The sequence below is a fragment of the Chrysochloris asiatica genome, unplaced genomic scaffold (genome assembly GCF_000296735.1).
Source record: "Chrysochloris asiatica unplaced genomic scaffold, ChrAsi1.0 scaffold00105, whole genome shotgun sequence".
Taxonomy (NCBI): Eukaryota; Metazoa; Chordata; class Mammalia; order Afrosoricida; family Chrysochloridae; genus Chrysochloris; species Chrysochloris asiatica.
In genome coordinates this window covers 1,046,331-1,064,740 of record NW_006408623.1, presented here as the reverse complement: position 1 = coordinate 1,064,740, position 18,410 = coordinate 1,046,331, and positions in this window count along the sequence as shown.

Here is an 18,410-nt window from a genome sequence, read left to right as displayed (position 1 = left end):
CCAGATTGGTGGTCCCTTCTCAGACCCCACTCTCAAGAGGAGCAAGCCTACTGAATCAGAATCTTTGTAACAGGACCAATGAATGGCTTTGGGCTCATGTGTCTGCTATTAGGGAGAAAGGGAATTAGTGCACTGGGCAGTCTCAAGATCTGTCTCAGGGTCTGTGGGCCAGATGGGAGGGGGAGATCAGAGGAAACCTGGTTGACAGAGTTGTGGTCTCCTAGAAGAAACTGAGGCACCATTGTTGGCTGGTACTCAGAATACTGAACAACTTTTATCAGAGGCCTTACTCTGATCCTTGGTTAGCAGTCTGATCTTGGACTGCCAACTACAAAGTTGGCAGATCAAACTCACCAGCCACTCCTTGGAAGAAAGATGAGACTTTATACTCTGGAAACATTTACAGCTTCAGAAACCTTCTATGGGTCTGCTATGAGTTGGAATTGACTCATTGGCAGTGGGTTTTGTTTGATATTTGGTTTTACTCTGGTGTAGAAACTCTGTTTGCTTGATCCCAGTGAGTCCTCACAGCAATCCTAGGTGGGAGGTACTGACATTATACCTATTGTACAGATGAGGAAATTGAGGCTTATGAGGTTGCACAGCATGTCCAGGGTGTCCCAGCTGATGAGGGAGTGATGGAGGCCCTGCTCAGGGCTCTGTATCCTATCCCAAACTTTCCCCCACACCTGAGCAAACAGAAAACATCACAGTCCTGTTCATCTCTCTGGCCCAGAAACGGAGCCCTCCCCCACCGCACGCTCACAGAAGCAGCGTGGTTTGCACTTTACCTTTAAAATCCATTAAGCCTGGCCTGGCCGGTGGCAGCAGTGGCTTCTTTAATTGCATCCCAAGCCCGCACTACAAGGAGAGGAGTGTGATTGATCTTTCTGTGGGTCAGGCTGTGAGGCATTGAACCAGTCCACGAACAATGTCTTCTCTGCGTCTGGAGCAACTTCTAAGGCTGCCTGGGCTGTGTGTTCATTTCCTGTCTGTGAGCAGGAGTGAGCAGTGAAACTTGTCTTTCAGCCTCGGGACAAGAGCTTTCAAGGGAAACGGTTTCTCCATGTTTCTGGCCCCCTGCTCTTTACTCACAAGACCTGCCTGGAAGCTCACCCTGTGGTCAGAGTGGCTGGAGCGCTGGGTAGATCAGCACCGAGTTTGTGGACAGCTCCTCTCTTCAGTCTTTTTTCCTGGTCCCCCTTCAGTTTCAAGAAACACTGGCCTTGGAGGTTCAGAGAGGGCCCCTAGACACTGCGTCTACAGAGTCCTGAACCTGAGACTTCAGGTGAGCTTGCCTCAGTAATCACTTATTGAGCAGATACTGGATTTACTGTGTCCATTCATCTCCATACTCATTTAACAAACCAAGGGACTGAAGCTTGTGGTCACACATCATGAGGGCCTACATGAGGGACTGGGTGCAGGTGCCTTTCATCCCAAAACCCATGCTTTCCATCACTAAACTATACACTGCCTCATCCTTCTGAAAGCTGGGATGGTTTGAAACAGAACCTTCCCCTTCCTTTCATCCATTGCCCACAGCTCTCGGTAACAGATTCAGTAACGCACTAACACCAGGTTGCTTGATCCCTGTGGCATTTTCTTCTGATTTTATCTGATTCTCCTGTGCTTTCTGAGGGTTGCTCCAGGGTCTCTGCAGGTATGTTCCCAGTGGTCTACCCTTGGCCTGGGCACCTCTTTCCATACTTTCCAATGGGCACAAGCCCTCTTCTCTGGTGACAGATAGATTTCAAGCCTGGGGCTCTGTAGGGATAGTACCCAGGGATGGGAGCTCTGACCCTAACTGGCCATGGACCTTTGGGCAATTCATTTCCTCCTGTAACTCAGATTTCCCATCAGTGAAGCGGGTGGGTAGATGGAGAGACTGCTGGCACAGGTGATCTGAGATTACTTGAGGATGCCACGCCAGAGACTTAGGAATGGGTAGGGCAAGGGCAAAGGGCCAAGCTAGGCATCTCAGGGCCTCCCTTCCCCATTCGGCTAGAATTAAATCCTTTCCACTGTAATGGCAGCTACAGCCCAGGCAGCACTCTGGCTCCTGCAGTCTGCGTGGGTGGTAGTTTAGGGAAGGAGCCACACTCTAGTGGGAATGATTACTGGACTCAGCGCTCAGCCTTCATCACGCCTAAGGGTCTGAGCACTGCAAGTCCTGCTCTATATATGAGTTCAGGGAGAGTGCCTGCCTGTGGGGCTGCTGACGACAGAGGCAGTGTGTGTGTGTGTGTGCATGTGTGTTGTGTGTGTTATGCATGCACTCAAGGGAGAGTGCAAAAAGTCAGACTGTGGAGCTTCATTTGGAAACAGAAACTGAGGCAAGCATCTATCAAGCCCTCTTTTAATAAAGAATTCAACTCTTTTTTTGGGTTCAGCAAGATTTAGAAACCAGGAAAAATCATTTATTTTGCAAGAATATCAAGGTACACTTTATGGAAAACCAAACGGTTTTCTCGTGCATGGCAGGGAGGCTGAGATTGTGGCTGCTGCAGGGAGAGGAATGATGGCTCACATTTGTGTTTCTCTCAGACTCTGCCTTGACCACACATGCTTACACTCTTCTCAGCATCAGAGACTCATGTGTCCAACTAGGTCTTCTGGCTTTAGTACTTAAAGAGCCCACCAAGTGGTGTTGTACTGGCCTGTCTCATGCAGAGGAGAGAGGAAGACATGGCCTTCTCTTCAGTTCACCTTTTCTTCCACCAACAGGTTCCTTGGAGAAATGGGGGCGTCTGTCATTAGCAGAGAATGAGGTGAGTCGGGATCATCCCATGGTGCCAGTGAGTAAGGAAATGCTCAAAGAATGAAGGAGACATACCAGAAGGAGCCAGAGTGAAGACCAAACCTGAGACAGTTTAAGACCAAACCAAGTAGCCGCAATGTGCAATTACACCTCATTGTGTAACATAGGTCTCGGGGGAAGAAGCAGGTTCAAGAACATCCCTGGGCCTCATCACTTCCAGGCTTCCCTCCCTGAATTGCATGGCAGTTTCTTTAAGGATGAAATCTGAGGAAACAAATAACTGAGGAGGAAAGTATGTGGCTGGCAGCTTAATTCAACAGAATCAGGGCTAGTGGACTTCATACAAAGGTCGCTGTCCTAAGAGTCAGATGTACCCAGGATCACAGCCTGGCTCTGTCTTTTACCATGGTATAAACGGGGAAGTGGTTTCCTCAGTTTGCTCAGAGGTGAAATGGAAAGTGATGTTTGCCTCTCAGGCTTGTCATGAGGACACAGATGTGACCTGCATCTGAAAGCACAGAGTGACGCGGGAAGTTTCATATGCAGACCTCTAGCCCAAATCACAATGGTAAATTTCACAGTTGGACTTTATTAAGCACTTTGCTTCTGACAGCACTTTCTCATTCTCCATGAGAGGAGGGAGAGAGGCAGCCTGGAAGGGCAGTGAGCCTGGGGAGAGGAGTGGCCAGGTTGGACTCTTTCTAGAACTCCGTGAAAGAGGCTGCTCATGTAGTTCAGCACAGTCTGATTTCTAGCACTACTTTCTATGAAAGCTAAGAAGTGTCTGTTCCCACTGCAGGAGCCACAGAAAGGGGACACTGGGTTGGGTGCTCACTGCAGGGCTGTGCTGGTATAAAACCAAGAATGAAACAGAAGAGCTGGGGCCACCAAGCAGCCATAGGTAGGTGTTCTTCTTGCTGGGCTGAGATAAAGTAGGCTTCTTATTACCAAGCAACACCTGGACCCCAGGACCCAGGTGAGACCACCTGCTGGATGAGAAGGAGGTGGGTCACATGTACATTCAGGACACTTTTCAAATTCTGTCCTTCTCAGACCAGATGACAGTGTTTCATTCTGTTGTTCAAGGGGTCATTTAGTAGTTAGAACTGATTCAAGGGAACCTAATAATGACAAAAAAGTCATTGCGTCTTTCAGTAAGATGAAATATTTTAAGAATGCATAAGATGACTGTTAAATATTTCTTCCAGCCCAATTACCTAGAAAATAACCAGGTTGGTATTGTTATGCCCATTTTACAGATGAGGACACCAAAAGTTAAAGAGGATAAGTGGTAGAGGTAGTAAGTGACAGAATTGGGATTTGTACTTCGAGGTTTCCCTTCTACCTTACCTCCTGGGACAGTGTGATCTGAGACACCAGTCACGCCTGGTCCTGGTCCAGTGGCCAGGTTGGGTGAGAACAGGGTGGACAGAGTCTCAGACAAGAGCAGGGTTCTTGTCCAAACTCTGCCATGCTCTGAGGGAAGACACATGGGTGCCAATGAGTCTCTGGACAAAGCCAGCACAGAATACTGACAGAAGACTCTATTTTGCCAATAAAACCTTTTCTTTGTTTGTTTTTGAGCAGCACACTTTTGTTGGGGTTTGATGTAGTGAGAACCTTCTGGTTATTGTTGGCAGCTCACTGGCGTTCCACGAGCGCCTGGTCTCTTCATTTCATGCCCAAATTGCTCAGGAGGCGTGAGTGTGGAGATGTGTTCCGTGTCACTGAAGCTTCCCAAACCTTCTCTTTTTGGGACTGTTTTTTCATGTGAAGTAAGCCTGTACCATCCACATCACCACCGGAGGCTGGCAGGGTCCTGAGTATAATCAATTCCCCACACAGATGGGAAACTGAGGTCCAGAGAAAGGAAGGCTTCATTGAAACCACACAGCACTGGGACCTGCGATCCAAATGGTGGTGGTGGTGTGCCATGGAGTTGGTTCCAATTCACAGCGACCTTGTACAGGGTTTCCGAGGCTGTAAATCTTTACAGGAGCAGAAAGCCTCATCTTTCTCCTGTGGAGCCATTAGTAGTTTTAAACTGCTGACCGTGAGGTTAGCAGCCCGACTCGCTACCAGAGCTCCTTTGTGATCCAGATACTCCATTGTAACTCTGAGCCCATGTCCTGTTCCTCTCTATTTCTGTTTTACAGAACAGGCAGAAAAAGACAGTGGCTTCCTCAAAGGCTCCCCAGACCCAGCGCCCCTGGGAGATCAGGAGCAAGGCTGTTCTTACCCTCCAAGGGGGCATTCTTAGTGATGTTGAAATGGTGCCATGTGTACCCAACCGAAAGCACAGTGTTCCTCATCACTCCATCTTGTCTGCTCCAGGCAGCTCTGCCATGATCTTGGTTTCCAAATCCTCCTGCCCAACAAAAGGAATCAGACTCCCTGGGGAAATGGGTGATTCCATGGTTGGGAAGAACAAGATGAGTTGGGACCGACCACCCAATCGTGTCAGGAAATAAGGACACGTTCAAAGAATGCTGGGAACATGTCAAAGAGAGATTGAAGACCAACTCTGGGGCAATTTAAGATCAAATCAAGTAGCAACACTGATCATATATCCTGAGGGTCCCACAGAGAGACTCTCTTGAGGCTAACACTCCATGATGGCTTAAGTGCAGGTAGGCAGGAAGACAGGGCTGGGTTCCAGGTGGGGCTGGTTCCTTGGAACCTCTTCCTTCTGGTTGTGGTGACAGATGAGGTTACATGGAAGTCTTTGAGCATCAGTGAAGGCTGGTTTACAAGCCTGCAGAGGCAGGCCAGAAGGGTGGGACCCTGTTGGAGTGGTGGTCATCTGTCAGGACAAGGTTTGGTGGTGAGAGTCACAGGAGGCCACCTCTTCCCATTCCTAGCTGGTGAGCTACACTTTGCTTCCTCAGCAGTCTTCCTCCTCTGAGCTATAGCTAGAGACATCCAGAAAAGTTGGCAAGAGAGCTGGGTTTAGAGGACACTTGGCATCCACTAACACCTGAGAAATTAGACACTGAGCAACTGAGCACAGTTGGTTATTTCTGAACATTTCGCTGAACAGATGCTGTCTTTGTGTTAAATCTCTCTCACACACATGCTCATCTTTCTTGGTTTACTCTCTTGCAGGAACAGGGGAGCATCCGAAAACCGAAGCATCAGACCTCTCCACACCCAGATGTCTTTCTGTTTCAGAGTCCTAGACGTAGGTGAGATGCTTGTTAAGTGTCCACCCTTCCCCACAAGGCCACGTTTCCAGCATGGAGCCATTTATCTTGGTAAGGGTACTTACTTGTATTTGCAATGGATAGAAATCAACTTAGAAATAATTCAGACAAAAGGAAAGTTTTATTGAAAGGATGCTGGGGTATCTCATATAACATTGGGCCAGGGGTACACTTAGGCCTCTCAGATTTGGGAAAACAGGAACTGACTGCAACATTTCCACTCTCCTGCATCCTCTTCCCCACTGCTCATCCCTGCATCTCTCTCAGGATTTGTTTTATTCTTTTTATTCATTTGTCTGGTAGACAAGGTGGTTGCCGAGGGCTTGTGAACCTCATGTGTCATAGATTTCCCTCCAAAGAAGGCCATTAACAAATCCCAGGGAAGGGTTCTGATTGACTGAGCTGGGGTCAGGTGACAGTGCTTGAGCTACTGGAAATCCTCCTTTCTATCACAGAAGAAAGGATGACTGAAGTCAGAATACTGTCTCAATTTGGTGTCTTCTTTGTGCTTCATACATGTATTTCCAACTAATCCACTGCCATCAGGTCGATTCTGACTCCTAGTGACCCTGTGTGGGGCTCTGAGACTGGAAATCAGCATTCTCCCATGGAGTGGCTGGTGCTTTTAAACCACTGAATTTGCAGTTAGCAGTCCAGTGCTGATCCCACAGCACCACCAGAGTTCCTTATAAGAGGGAAATTTGCACACAGAAAGAAGACCATGTGAAGACACAGGCAGAGATTGGAATGATGTAGTCACAGGTGAGGAATGCCAAGGATTGTCAGCAACTACCAGACGCTGGTAGATGCAAGTGCAAATTCCCTCCAGAACCTTCAGAGATGAGGGCACTGTCCACACCTTGAATTTGAACATCCAGCTTCCATAAGTGTGAGTGAATACATTGCTGTTAAGTCACTAGTTTGTGGTAATTTGTCACAGAGGTCCTCAGACAGACACCCTTTATAGAGGAGGAAGCCATAAGGATAAGAGGTCAAAACATCTTTCCTGAAGCCACCCAACCAGGAGTGATGGAGGCTGGAGTCATTGGAGTTGATGGCATAGGGGCTCTTGGGACTCAAGTCTGGGATTCTGGCAGCCGCTGGCCTCAGCTGACCTCTGCCTAGGGTGGCTTTGTTTCTGGGATGGGGCAATCACCTGGAAGTTACTTTTACCTCTCTAAGGCTGCTCTGTCAGAGTCCTGCCTCCACCCTGGAGATCTCCCTTTTCCCCTGGAGTCAGTCAAGACTCCTGCCAGACTGCCAAGTATCCTAAGAATAGACTGGAACAGAGGGGCTACAGTGCACGTGTCCTCACCCATCGCATTGCCCCCAAAGCTACCTCATAATCGGCCTTCTGATTCATTTACTAAGTTTTCCCTAGCTCCTTGTTATGAAAGTAGCATGGAAACATAGGAGGCGGAGCCAAGCACAGATGCATCATGGAAGACAGCAGCATTCCTGTGCCTCTCTTTATTCTTTTCTTCTTTGCTCCCTTTTTCACCTGCATGTTTTCCTCAGTTGGGATCCTTTCTGAATTGTGCTTTTTGTGACAAGACCAGTCCCCACATCTCACACTCCATATGACACCACTTTAGCAGCTGCCTAGGGTTGCAGCCAGTGGTCAGCTGGACAACTGTGCAAAATGGCTAACAGATTGGCAGAAAAGTTGGAGGCTTTTCAAAAAATTGAAGCAAGTCCTGGTGATCACAGCCCTGGAAACCTTAGGGAACCCAGTTCAAGTCTCCAACACCTGGGATCGTCATGAAGCAGGGCCAACTGGATGGAAATCAGTAGATTATAGATGTTCAGTATTACAAACAATGATGTAACAAGCATCACATTTGTCATACTCCAGTTCTGTTTTTTGACAGAGACCTGGGAGTGGAATTTCTGAATATGGGGGGCTTTATGGGTCTTCATGTTTCTTGCCAAATTGCTTTCCACGATGGTGGTGAGCAAAAGCACCCATCCACGTTTCATCAGACATGCCTCAGCACAGAGCATTCTGGCATTCTTTTTTCTTTTCAATGCTTATTAATACAATGGGTAGAAACTTTGTTCCTTGTCCTAATTTGCATTTCCTTGATTGCTAACGAGGCTGAGCCTTTTTCAAATGCACTAGTCATTTACATTTCTTTGCAGAGTTTTCTATTTGTGTCCTGTGTTCATATATCCATTCTTGTCTTGGAGTTTTCTTATTAACCTTTAAAGATGATTTAGTTGGATTATTAACCCTTTGCCTACCAAGGTGGCTATGAAGAGTGCTCCAGTTGTTGGATTTGAAAAGTTGTAAATGACCTTTCATTCTTTCAGAAGCAAGCACGGCCTGTACCCTGAGGAAATTCAAAACACAAATAAAGAAGAGAAAGATCTGACTCTACTGTTAACACCTTAGTTCATAGTCTTCTTTTTTTAATTTAACCCACAGGAGATGAGTCTGTCCAGCCGATATTAATATTTCTGATGTTTATTTTCAGGAAACAACCTCCACTTTGCTATCAGCTTGAGAACATTTTTATGCCACTAACACCCAGACCCAAAACCGGGGTGGTACAACTGACTTCTGATTGGCTGCTAACCTAAAGGTTGGCAGTTTGAATCCACCCAGTGGCTCTGTGGAAGAAAGGCTTGGCAAATAGCTTTTGTGAAGATTAAAGCCAAGAAAATTCTTTGGAGCGCTTCTACTTTTTAACACATGGTGCTGCTATGACTAGATAGCAGCTAACAACATTAACAGTATCCAGACCGTATTTCATTCCCTTGATGGACCCAACAAAGTCCTTTAGAATGGTTTGTCTAAGTGGGACCACTCTCTGAGCATATTGTTCTGTCTGTCTGTCCCTTTTAACTCAGCAAAGTCTCCATTAGATGGCACAGTCTGTTGAAGAGAACAGGACAGATTTTTTTTGCAGGAGAGTCCACTAGGGGGTGTCACTGACGTATTACCTCTCACTAAGATTGCCCATCATGGTATTTTTTAGCGTAGTGGTTACGAATCGGGCTGCGAACCTTAAGGTCAGCGGTTTGAAACTACCAGCTGCTCTGCGGGAGAAAGATGAGGCTTTCTACTCCTGTAAGATTTACAGCCTCGGAAACCCTATACAGGGTCACTATGGGTCGGAACCGACTCGATGGCACTTAACAACAATAACAATAGTAGTTATTGTATCTTGACTAATCTCTTACAAGGATTTCGTTCTCTGATTCTGTTCCTCACTTTGGGCAGGGGTTCTACCCCCTCTGAGCTGTGCAGCCTCTTGGGATCTTCTGCTTGGACACTGCTGTTCACCCCCTTTAGGGATTTGGAGGTACCTTTGCATTTGAACCACCCACAAAGGACAACACACTGATCACCCTGACACTCACGGGGGCTGAAAAGCTGAGGGCACTGAGAGGTTTCCAGTCTCCGGCAGGGAGCCTTGTTTCAAAGGGATCTAAAGCACACATTTTACACATTTCTCTAATTTTAGGAAATACCCTGCCTCAGCCACCTGCCTCAAAATCAAAAATATCCCAGTTCGCTGAGCGCCCAATCTGCTGTAGCGGCACCAACTCTTCCATCAGGTTTTTTCCTGGGATTGTGTGTTCCTAGGAACAATTACTCACAGGGTTTGTTCCAAGGAAGTAGCTTGGCATAGAGTGTGGCCAAGAAGGAGACAGAAAGCTGAAGAAGAGAAGAGGGATAGAGAAGTAAAGGTGCAATCTTGACTCCAACTTGTGAAGGACTAGCAGCAAATGCAGGGTCAGTGACGGTCCAATCCTGGACAGAGAGCCACAGGGAAGGCATGTCATTCAGCTGTAAGTGCCAAATTCTATTGCTAAATGATACCATGGGATAATATTGGCTCCATCCTAGAGCACACAACTGCAAGAATAATGTATACACACATATGCCAATGATTCTGAGACATGGTACAGAGAGGCTAGTGAGCAGAGACTGACCAGCCCAGGATGGTGAAGTCTGTGAAGGACTTTACAGTGACTCAGGACCCCAAGAGCTTTCCTGGATGGAATGCCTGAAGGTGATATACTGAGAGCTAAGTTACAGTCAGCCAAGTGAGCCCAACCCAATGCTGAGTCAAGGGTAGGTCAGAGTAGAGATACTCCATTGAATTTCCAAGACTGCCATTTTCATGGAAGTTGACTGCCGCCATCTTTCTCCCATGGAGCAGCTGGTGGGTTCGAGCCACTGACCTTTAGGTTAGCAGCCTCATGCATCATCCACTGCACCACCAGGGATTCTTGGCCAGGTGAGCACTGGTGATGATAATGAGTTCCAGACCAAGGACAGTGACTGTCGGGTCAACGGCAATCCAAGGACTAAGGAAAGTTGAAGGGGGGCCTGGAGCGCAGTGGTTAAGAGCTCAACTGTTGACTGAACCAGGAGCTCACTCTGGCTGCTTTGTGCTAAGGTCTGAGGAGGACAGACATGTGTCTGGACATCCACGTGACGGAAGAATGGCTCCCTCTGCAGAAATGCTAGAATCTTTGTGCTCTGAAGACCAGAGTACTGAAAGCAGATTCTGGATGGACCAAAGTCCAATGCCTCATTGTTTCATCTCTAAAATGAGTGCAATGCAGAAAGTTTACTCCACATGCACGAAAATGCATGTCTAGGGATCATCGTTGCAATGTTATTCAAAATACAAAACTGTAAATGCCCATCAATGGGAAATGGGTCAAATAATTTAGAGACTAGCCATGCAACAGACCACACAAAGATCTTAAAAATGATACTGCTGATACAAAAGTCTCTTCAAGATAGATTATGAAGTGAAAGTGAGCAATTCTCACAATAATATAAATTGCATGGCAGCATTTAATATTACACATGTGCATGGACATGAATTAAAACTCTTAGCCAAATGGTTGGGAGGAGTTCAAAAACCTTCATGGAGGCATCCTGAAAAGAGAAGGCATGGGGTTGGCGGTCAAATGGTCATCTGTTGTGTGTGATACATTCATCTATCTCCTTTGTTTCTTTTACCACAAGATGCACTGATGTTACTGTCAAAATTATTCCGTTCAAAAGGCTACACCCCCAAAACAAACACTCTTCCATCAAGTCAATTCCGACCCCTAGTGACCTTATAAGTCAGGGTAGAACTGTCTGTAGGGCTTCCAAGGCTGTCTTCTTTACTGAAGACAACTGTCACGTCATTCTCCCTCAGAGTGGTTGGAAGTGTTAGCGATCGAACACTTTAACCAGGGCTGGGAAGGAGTACATTTAGAAGGTGCATGGGCAGGGGCCTGCAGGTTCATTGCAGGGGGGCTTACAGTGTGTGATGGTGGGTCCCCACACCCATCTCCACCAGGGGGCATATGAGGACTCAGGACATCTGATTTGGGACCACAGCTCCGCCACAGTACCTAGTACTTCACCACTCCACAGCTCAGTTTCCTCATCAGTTAAGCAGAAATAAATCACATGACTCCATTTGGGGTTGGATCCATTGAGGTGACGTGGATAAGGGTGTGCCTGCAAGGGAGTGTTCTTACATCACCATAGGGGAAGAAGACATCTCAGAATTGTGGAATTTGAAGAGGAGACAGTATGAGAAGCAGAGTTGTCACATGTTGTCACTGAGTATGTACTGTGCATCCCCATTCATTCTCCTTGTTGCTGTTGTTAGGAGCCATCATTGGCTCCAACTCATAGACACCCCATACACAACAGAGGGAAACACTGCCTGGTCCTGCATTGTCCTTATAATTGCCATGTTTGAGCCCATGGCTGCAGCCACTGTGTCAACCCATCTCCTGGGGGGTCTTCCTCTGGTTTGCTGACCCTCCACTTTACCAAGCGTGCTGTTCTCCTCCAGGGACTGGTCCCTCCTAATATGTCTGAAGTATGAGAGATGAAGTCTCACCATTCTGGCTTCCAACACAGATCGCTTGTTCTTTTGGCATTTCATGGTGCTTTCAATCTCCTTTGCCAGAACCATAATTCAAATGCATGGGTTCTTCTACAGTCTTCCTGATTAAGTCTTCGTATCTCCATTTTACAGATGAAAAAATAGCGGTTCAGTAGCCCATAGGCTAGTAAAGGGGCAGAATGTGACTGGGGGTCTGGACGCTAAGCCTGTCCTGCTAGCATTCATGGTAGGGGCCCAATGCCTCTTGCAAGCTGATGGGGGTCAGTCTCCCAGGGTAGGGTGCTCTACAAATGAGCATTCAGTAAAAGGGATCTCCTGGCTTCCTGCCATCTATAAACTGCCATCACCAGGGATGCTACCTTCCCCTGAGAATCATGTCCCACCCAGGTGCTTGGTACTAGAACTGAATTCCAGGAACTCGTCTCCCCATTTCCCTGGTCTCCATTTACCAATCCCCTGTCAAGACATTCCCCGTCACCCACCACTGTCTTCTTATCCTTCAGAGCCCCCCTTTTGAAAACAATGCTTAAGTTCTCATACGTGCTAAATACAAAGGATGTTTTGGCTCCCTGGACCCCTATTCAAGGGGCATTTGGACTTAGCAAAGGGCATTTGTGTTTTCTCTGGAAGTGCATGGGGCAGAGATGGTGCTCCGGTGCTGGTACTTTGAGCCTCAAAGTTGAGAACACCTCAGCACCACCCCATTGGTTTGGCTGCTGCAGAGAGAGAGAGCCATTTTTCCATCTTTCTTTCTCCAGAATGTGAATTAGTGGCCTAGGGGGCTCAGTTAATTGAATCCGTTTCCCTCCCTTCCACTTTCAGGAACAAAGGAATGGGGTGGGGAGAACCGCAGGTCCAGGTTTGGCTACGGGCCAGCCCCTCTGGCTGCCCTTTAGAAGAACTCAGCCGCTGTGGGCTCCACTGCTCAAAAGGCCTGTGCATCTGTGTGTTTCTTCCTTTGACCTGAAAAGGGTTGGAAATCCATGTACAGAGAGAAAAACGCCTGGGAGCTGCCTCCTGGGTCTATTAAGCCAGAGTTAATGGGAATAGAAGGTGGCATTTTAGCATTTAAACTGCCCTGTTCAAATCCCTGTGGTTTTTGCAGACTGGCCCACCAGGCTGAGGTGCCTCACCTGCCCATCAAGGTCCAAACACCTAGTTCAGAGTTCACGGCCCCGCCCACCCTCAATATAGACTTTTTTTTAACGCTGTGGCATTTCTGATTTCCCTTGCCTCCTTCCAAACCCCTGGCTCTGTGGCCTTAGGATTTGAGGTTCTCAAATCAGATCTGATCCCACAGCCATCAAGTCAACCCGGAGTTTCAGAGTGGAGCTGTGTTCTGTAAGGGTCTTCAGTGGTGGCACAGTTTGTGCTCAATGATCAACCTACAAGTCAGGGGTTCAAACCCACCCAGCACTGCCACAGAAGAAAACGTCTGGTAATCTGTTTCTGCTGAGATGACAGGCAAGAAAATCCAACGAGGCAGTAGTGCTCTGTAGCACACAAAACTGTCATGAGTCAAAAACGACTTGATGGCTGCAGTTTCGGGTAATTCTGGTTGTTGTCTGAGCAGTACTCTATAATACTTGTGAACTTGACAATCATATGCACATACACTGTTATAGTATAACTAATAGCCCCCATATGAAATATTATAGCATAGCTCACCTAGCTTGCCCCTCCCCCCCTCCATGGAAAAATAATAAATAAACTTCTTATAGAAAAACATTGATGGCCAGAATGACCCAAGGACACCTGAACAAACAGATAAAACTTAGCCCATCCATACAACCAAGATAAGGGTTTATTTATTGGTGGGTTTACTCCCACTTACAGGATAAGGGTCTGCTGGAATTTACCACCCCAGCTGACAAGACAAGTCTGTGTGTTCTAGCCACTCTGTGTTTCTTGTATAAAACCCTGTGCCCCTCCTCACTTGGGGGTCAGAGTAGTTTGGATTTGAGCTGACACTCTGGCTGCCGGCAATAAACTTGACGCTTTAAGTTCTCCGAGTTGAGTTCTTTCTGACTCTCACTGCCGCAACAGCACAATGTCTGGAACGTCAACCCAACGACCTATTTCCGTCCTAGAATTTCAATACCAGCATATGTACTGTGTCTACAAAAGATTTTTGAGCAGGGAAATCCAGAGAAAAACACCTAATTTTTTATGCTGGCCTGTCATGTGTTCCCAGCGAGCTGAGGACTGTCGGGTGAACCCAATTAAATTTCCCAAAGTTGCCTGTTAAAGCATTTTTCCGCACTAGGGGCACAAAATCCAGCGACTTGATCCCTGGGTTGTGTGTGGGACCAACTTCTAAAAGGATGGAAACTTAGCCTACGCTTCTGAGAGGGGTCCATCGTGAGCAAACGCTCTCCTCCTTCCATGGTCACATAAAGCCCTACAAAGGTTTAAATCACAGTGACAAAGTTCTATGCAAGGGCAGTTGGCCTCTGCCTCTGATAGTAGGTAACAGTATCCTAGCACACCCTCCCATAGTCTCTTTGAGTAGCAACAGGAAGGAGTAGGGTTGAGTTCTCAGCCCACCACACCTGGGAGCTGATCATATGTGACAACCTGGTCCCACTGAAGAACAGTTGACCGGCAGCTGGGGAGGACTTTGAAGCAGATGGTCCTATGTCTCCTAGGAAACACTCGGCTCTGGGTCTGAAATGAAGTAAAGCAACCAGAGAAGACTTTGGATTTGTAGGCAATGATGACAAGGAAGCACCTTCAAAGATCCTTCACATTCCAGTTCCCTGTGAGACTGCACTGCTGATTCCACACCTTGCCCAGTGAAACAAATGTTTCTTTCTTCCTTTCTGACTTCAGTCATCATCCATGTTCAATGCTCGGGGGAGACGTTGCCTTTGAGCATGGCTTACTGTTAGTTGCTATCGTCATGATGGTCTATGTGACAGAATGAAACGCTGTCCCGTCCAGGCAGTTGCTATGCCCATTGCGATGGCTGTGGTGCCCACAGAGTTTCCTTGGGTCTGTCTGGCCCTCTACTGGACCAAACAGGATGTCCTTTTCTAGCAATTGGTCTTTCCAGATGATGTGTGCAAGGTAACCAAGTCAAAGGCTCATCATCTTCACTTCTGAAGAAAGCTCTGATAACGTGTCTTCCATATGTGATTTGCTTGTTCTAGGCCTACGGTCTAGTCCATCTTCTTCACCAATAATAACACAGATGTGAACTGTTTGGCCTCCTCAAACCTTCTGTGGTTGATTTGTGACCGATGTTACCATAGCTCTTGGGAAAGAAAACATTTGGTCAGACCCGAAAGCATTTAGACAATTATGTTTTCAAATACTTAGGCAGATTCTCAATGTGCACAAAATGGACAGGCTGTTCCTAGTTTTACGAGGCTGTTTGCTTTGTTGATTAAAGGCAAAAGGACTGACCATATGCATTGAGGTTGACGAACTAACACCAGGTTAAAGGTGTTCATGGAGAACATGCTGCTATAGTTCCATCTCTCAGGTGGGTATCATCTTTCAATATTTTTCATAACATGAGAGGGAAGATGGGCTATTTCATAACCTGAAAGGACACTCATTTTGATAGGATTTTTAAAAGAGATTTTTAAGTATATACAATATAAATAATGCAGTCTGCTCATGACCAGACTGGTAAGACTTCTAGCTTTGGAAGGAGCTGTCCCACAGGTAATATGAGGGACCTTCAAAAAGTTCACGTAAACATTATGCTGAGTGAAATTAGTCAACCACAAAATGACAAAGATTGTATTGTAAAATATTAAGAAAAAGTTTTCACATTAAAAGAGTCGTTCTTTGATGGTTTCCAGAGATGGGAGGGGTAGAGAAGGTAAGTCACTGACTAGAAATCAGACACGGTGCTAACTTAGATGAAAGGAGACGGCAACGTACAATAAAAGAGAAATTGTCAAAATAATGATGGAAGAACGGTGTAACACGGGGAAAAGTGCAAGAAATAAAGGCAGCAGAGGCAAATACTGTTGTATACACAATCCTGTAATTACAACGATTTACGTCTGGATGCCTGGGTAGACATACAGGATTAATAGGTATGGGAAGTGGAGTGGGAGTAGATCCATAAATAGATCTATATCTACATCTATATCTATATAGGTAGATAGATGATAGATTTGGCAGAGAATGTTTATACATAGGTACTTACCTTTGCTGAAAATATATCCATGAATGTGGTGGAGCATATAAGTGCAAAGTTATGATATCTTCTGAGACATTCCCAAACTCTTTGAGAGAATGAGGCATGGGGCCTGGGGCCCAGGACAATAGTCTTAGGGAACACCAAGGTCAATTGACATAACATAGCCCCAAAGACAATGTTTTACACTCTACTTTGGTGAGTAGCACCTAGGGTCTTAAAGGCTCTTGAACAGCTATCTAAGGTGAACTATGATCTCTCTCTGTCTGGAGGAAAAAAGAGTGATGAGAACTGAAGACACATGGAAACAATCAGCCCAGTGGACCAATGGACAATGTGACCATCAGTCTCCATGAGACCAGAACACCTAGATGGTGCCCACTACCACTACCTACTGCTCTGAAAGGGATCACGTTAGAAGGTCCTGGATACAGCTGGAGAAAAATGAGGGACAAAACCTAAAATCATGAAAAGAAAACCAAGCTTTCTGGTCAAATCAAGACTGGTGGAGCTCCTGCATTTATGACCTTTAGTCAGTCTTCAGGTCTGGAGACTAACCCACACCAGTGGCTCAATTTTCAGGCAAATAATCAATCTGTAAGGGGAACAGGGAGCACTGGTGGTGCTTCAGTTTAAGCACTGGACTGCTAACTACAAGGTCTTCAGTTCAAGCCCACCAGCTGCTCTTCAGGAGAAAGATGAGGTTATCTGCTCCCTCAAAGACTTAGAGTCTCAGAAACCTTCTATGGGGTCACTATGAGTTGGAATTGATCCGATGTCAATGGGTTTGACTTACAAGCAGAGAAATAACACTAGTGAGGTCTGCACACTGCAGAAGAATCAACCATTTGATATCAAAAGGGCAGCATTTACCCAAGGACAGAGTTTAGAAGTGTTAGGAAATGGAACTACAGAGAAGAAATCGGTTAAGTGCTGTTCCACTGAGGAGATTGCAATCTGTGGGATGAAACAAAATACCTCTGAATTGTTAAATGTAAAACTGTTCTTTAAACCTTCACCCAGTTCACAACAAAAAGTTAGAAGAAACAACACTTTGTTTTAAATTCATGGAAAAATTCAAAGAAAAGGTAATGGATTTTTTTCCATGAACTTTTTGAAGCTCCCCTCATACACATCCTCAATGCTCCAGTCTCCAGAGGGATCCAAGGCCTGTGTATGTGGTGGGGATTTTAGGGATCAGGATTAATATTCCCACAATCCTTAATGGAACACTTATTATATACAAGCAAAATATTGATCAATGAAGGAAGCATCAAAAGAAGATAGAAGGAATACACCGAGTCACTGGACCAATAGAAGAACTAGTTGATGTTCAACCATTTCAGGAGATAGCATAGGATGAAAAACTGATGGTATTGAAGGGAAAAGTTCAAGCTGCACTGAAGACATTGGTGACAAACAAGGCTTCAGGAATTCCTGGATTACAAAGTAAAATGCTTCAACAAACAAATACAACACTGACAATGTTCATTCATCTATGTCAAGAAATTTGGAAGACAGCTGTCTGGCCAACTAACTGGAAGAGAGCTACATTTGTTCCCATTGAAAAGAAAAGGGATCCAACAGAATGTGGAAATTATCTAATAATATCATTCAGATCACACAAAGTAAAGTTTTGATGAAGATAGTTTTTTAAAATGATTGTAACAGTATATTGTCTGGGAAAGGCCAGAAATTCAAGATGGATTCAGAAGAGAACATGAAATGAGAAATATCATTGTTAATACCAGATGGATCTTGGTTGAAAGCAGAGAATACTGGAAATGTGATTACCTGTGTTATATTAACTATGCAAAGGCATTCAACTGTGTGGATTGTAACAAACTATGTATAGTATTGTGAAGAATGGGAATTCCAGAATACGTGTGTTCATGAGGAACCTGTACATAGACCAAGAGGCAGCCATTTAAAAAGAACAAGATATTGTGTCTTTTAAAATCAGGAAAGATGTGCGACTTGGTTGTATTCTTTCACCATACTTATTCAATCTGTGTTTCATTCTGCTCAGGCATAGGGTCACTATGAGTCAGTACCAACTCAATGGCACCTAACAACAACAATTCAATCTGTATGCTGAGCGAATAGCCAGAGAAACTGGACTATATGAAGAAGAATGTGACATGAGGATTGGAGAAAGACTCATTAACAGTCTATGATATGTAGATGATACAGGCTTTTTTGCTGAAAGCAAAGAGGACTTGAAATACTTCCTGCTGAAGATCAAATAGCGAAAGCAGTTCTACACTGGTCCCCTTCTTCAGCTGATGTTTAGGGCCCAGCAAGACTCATGAATGAAGTAGATACAGTCACTGGAAGATTCTCCATCACCTCCATGGGACCACCACACTTGCCTCCTGACCATGCTTCTTGGCCCTGCCTGTCTTCCTATCTTA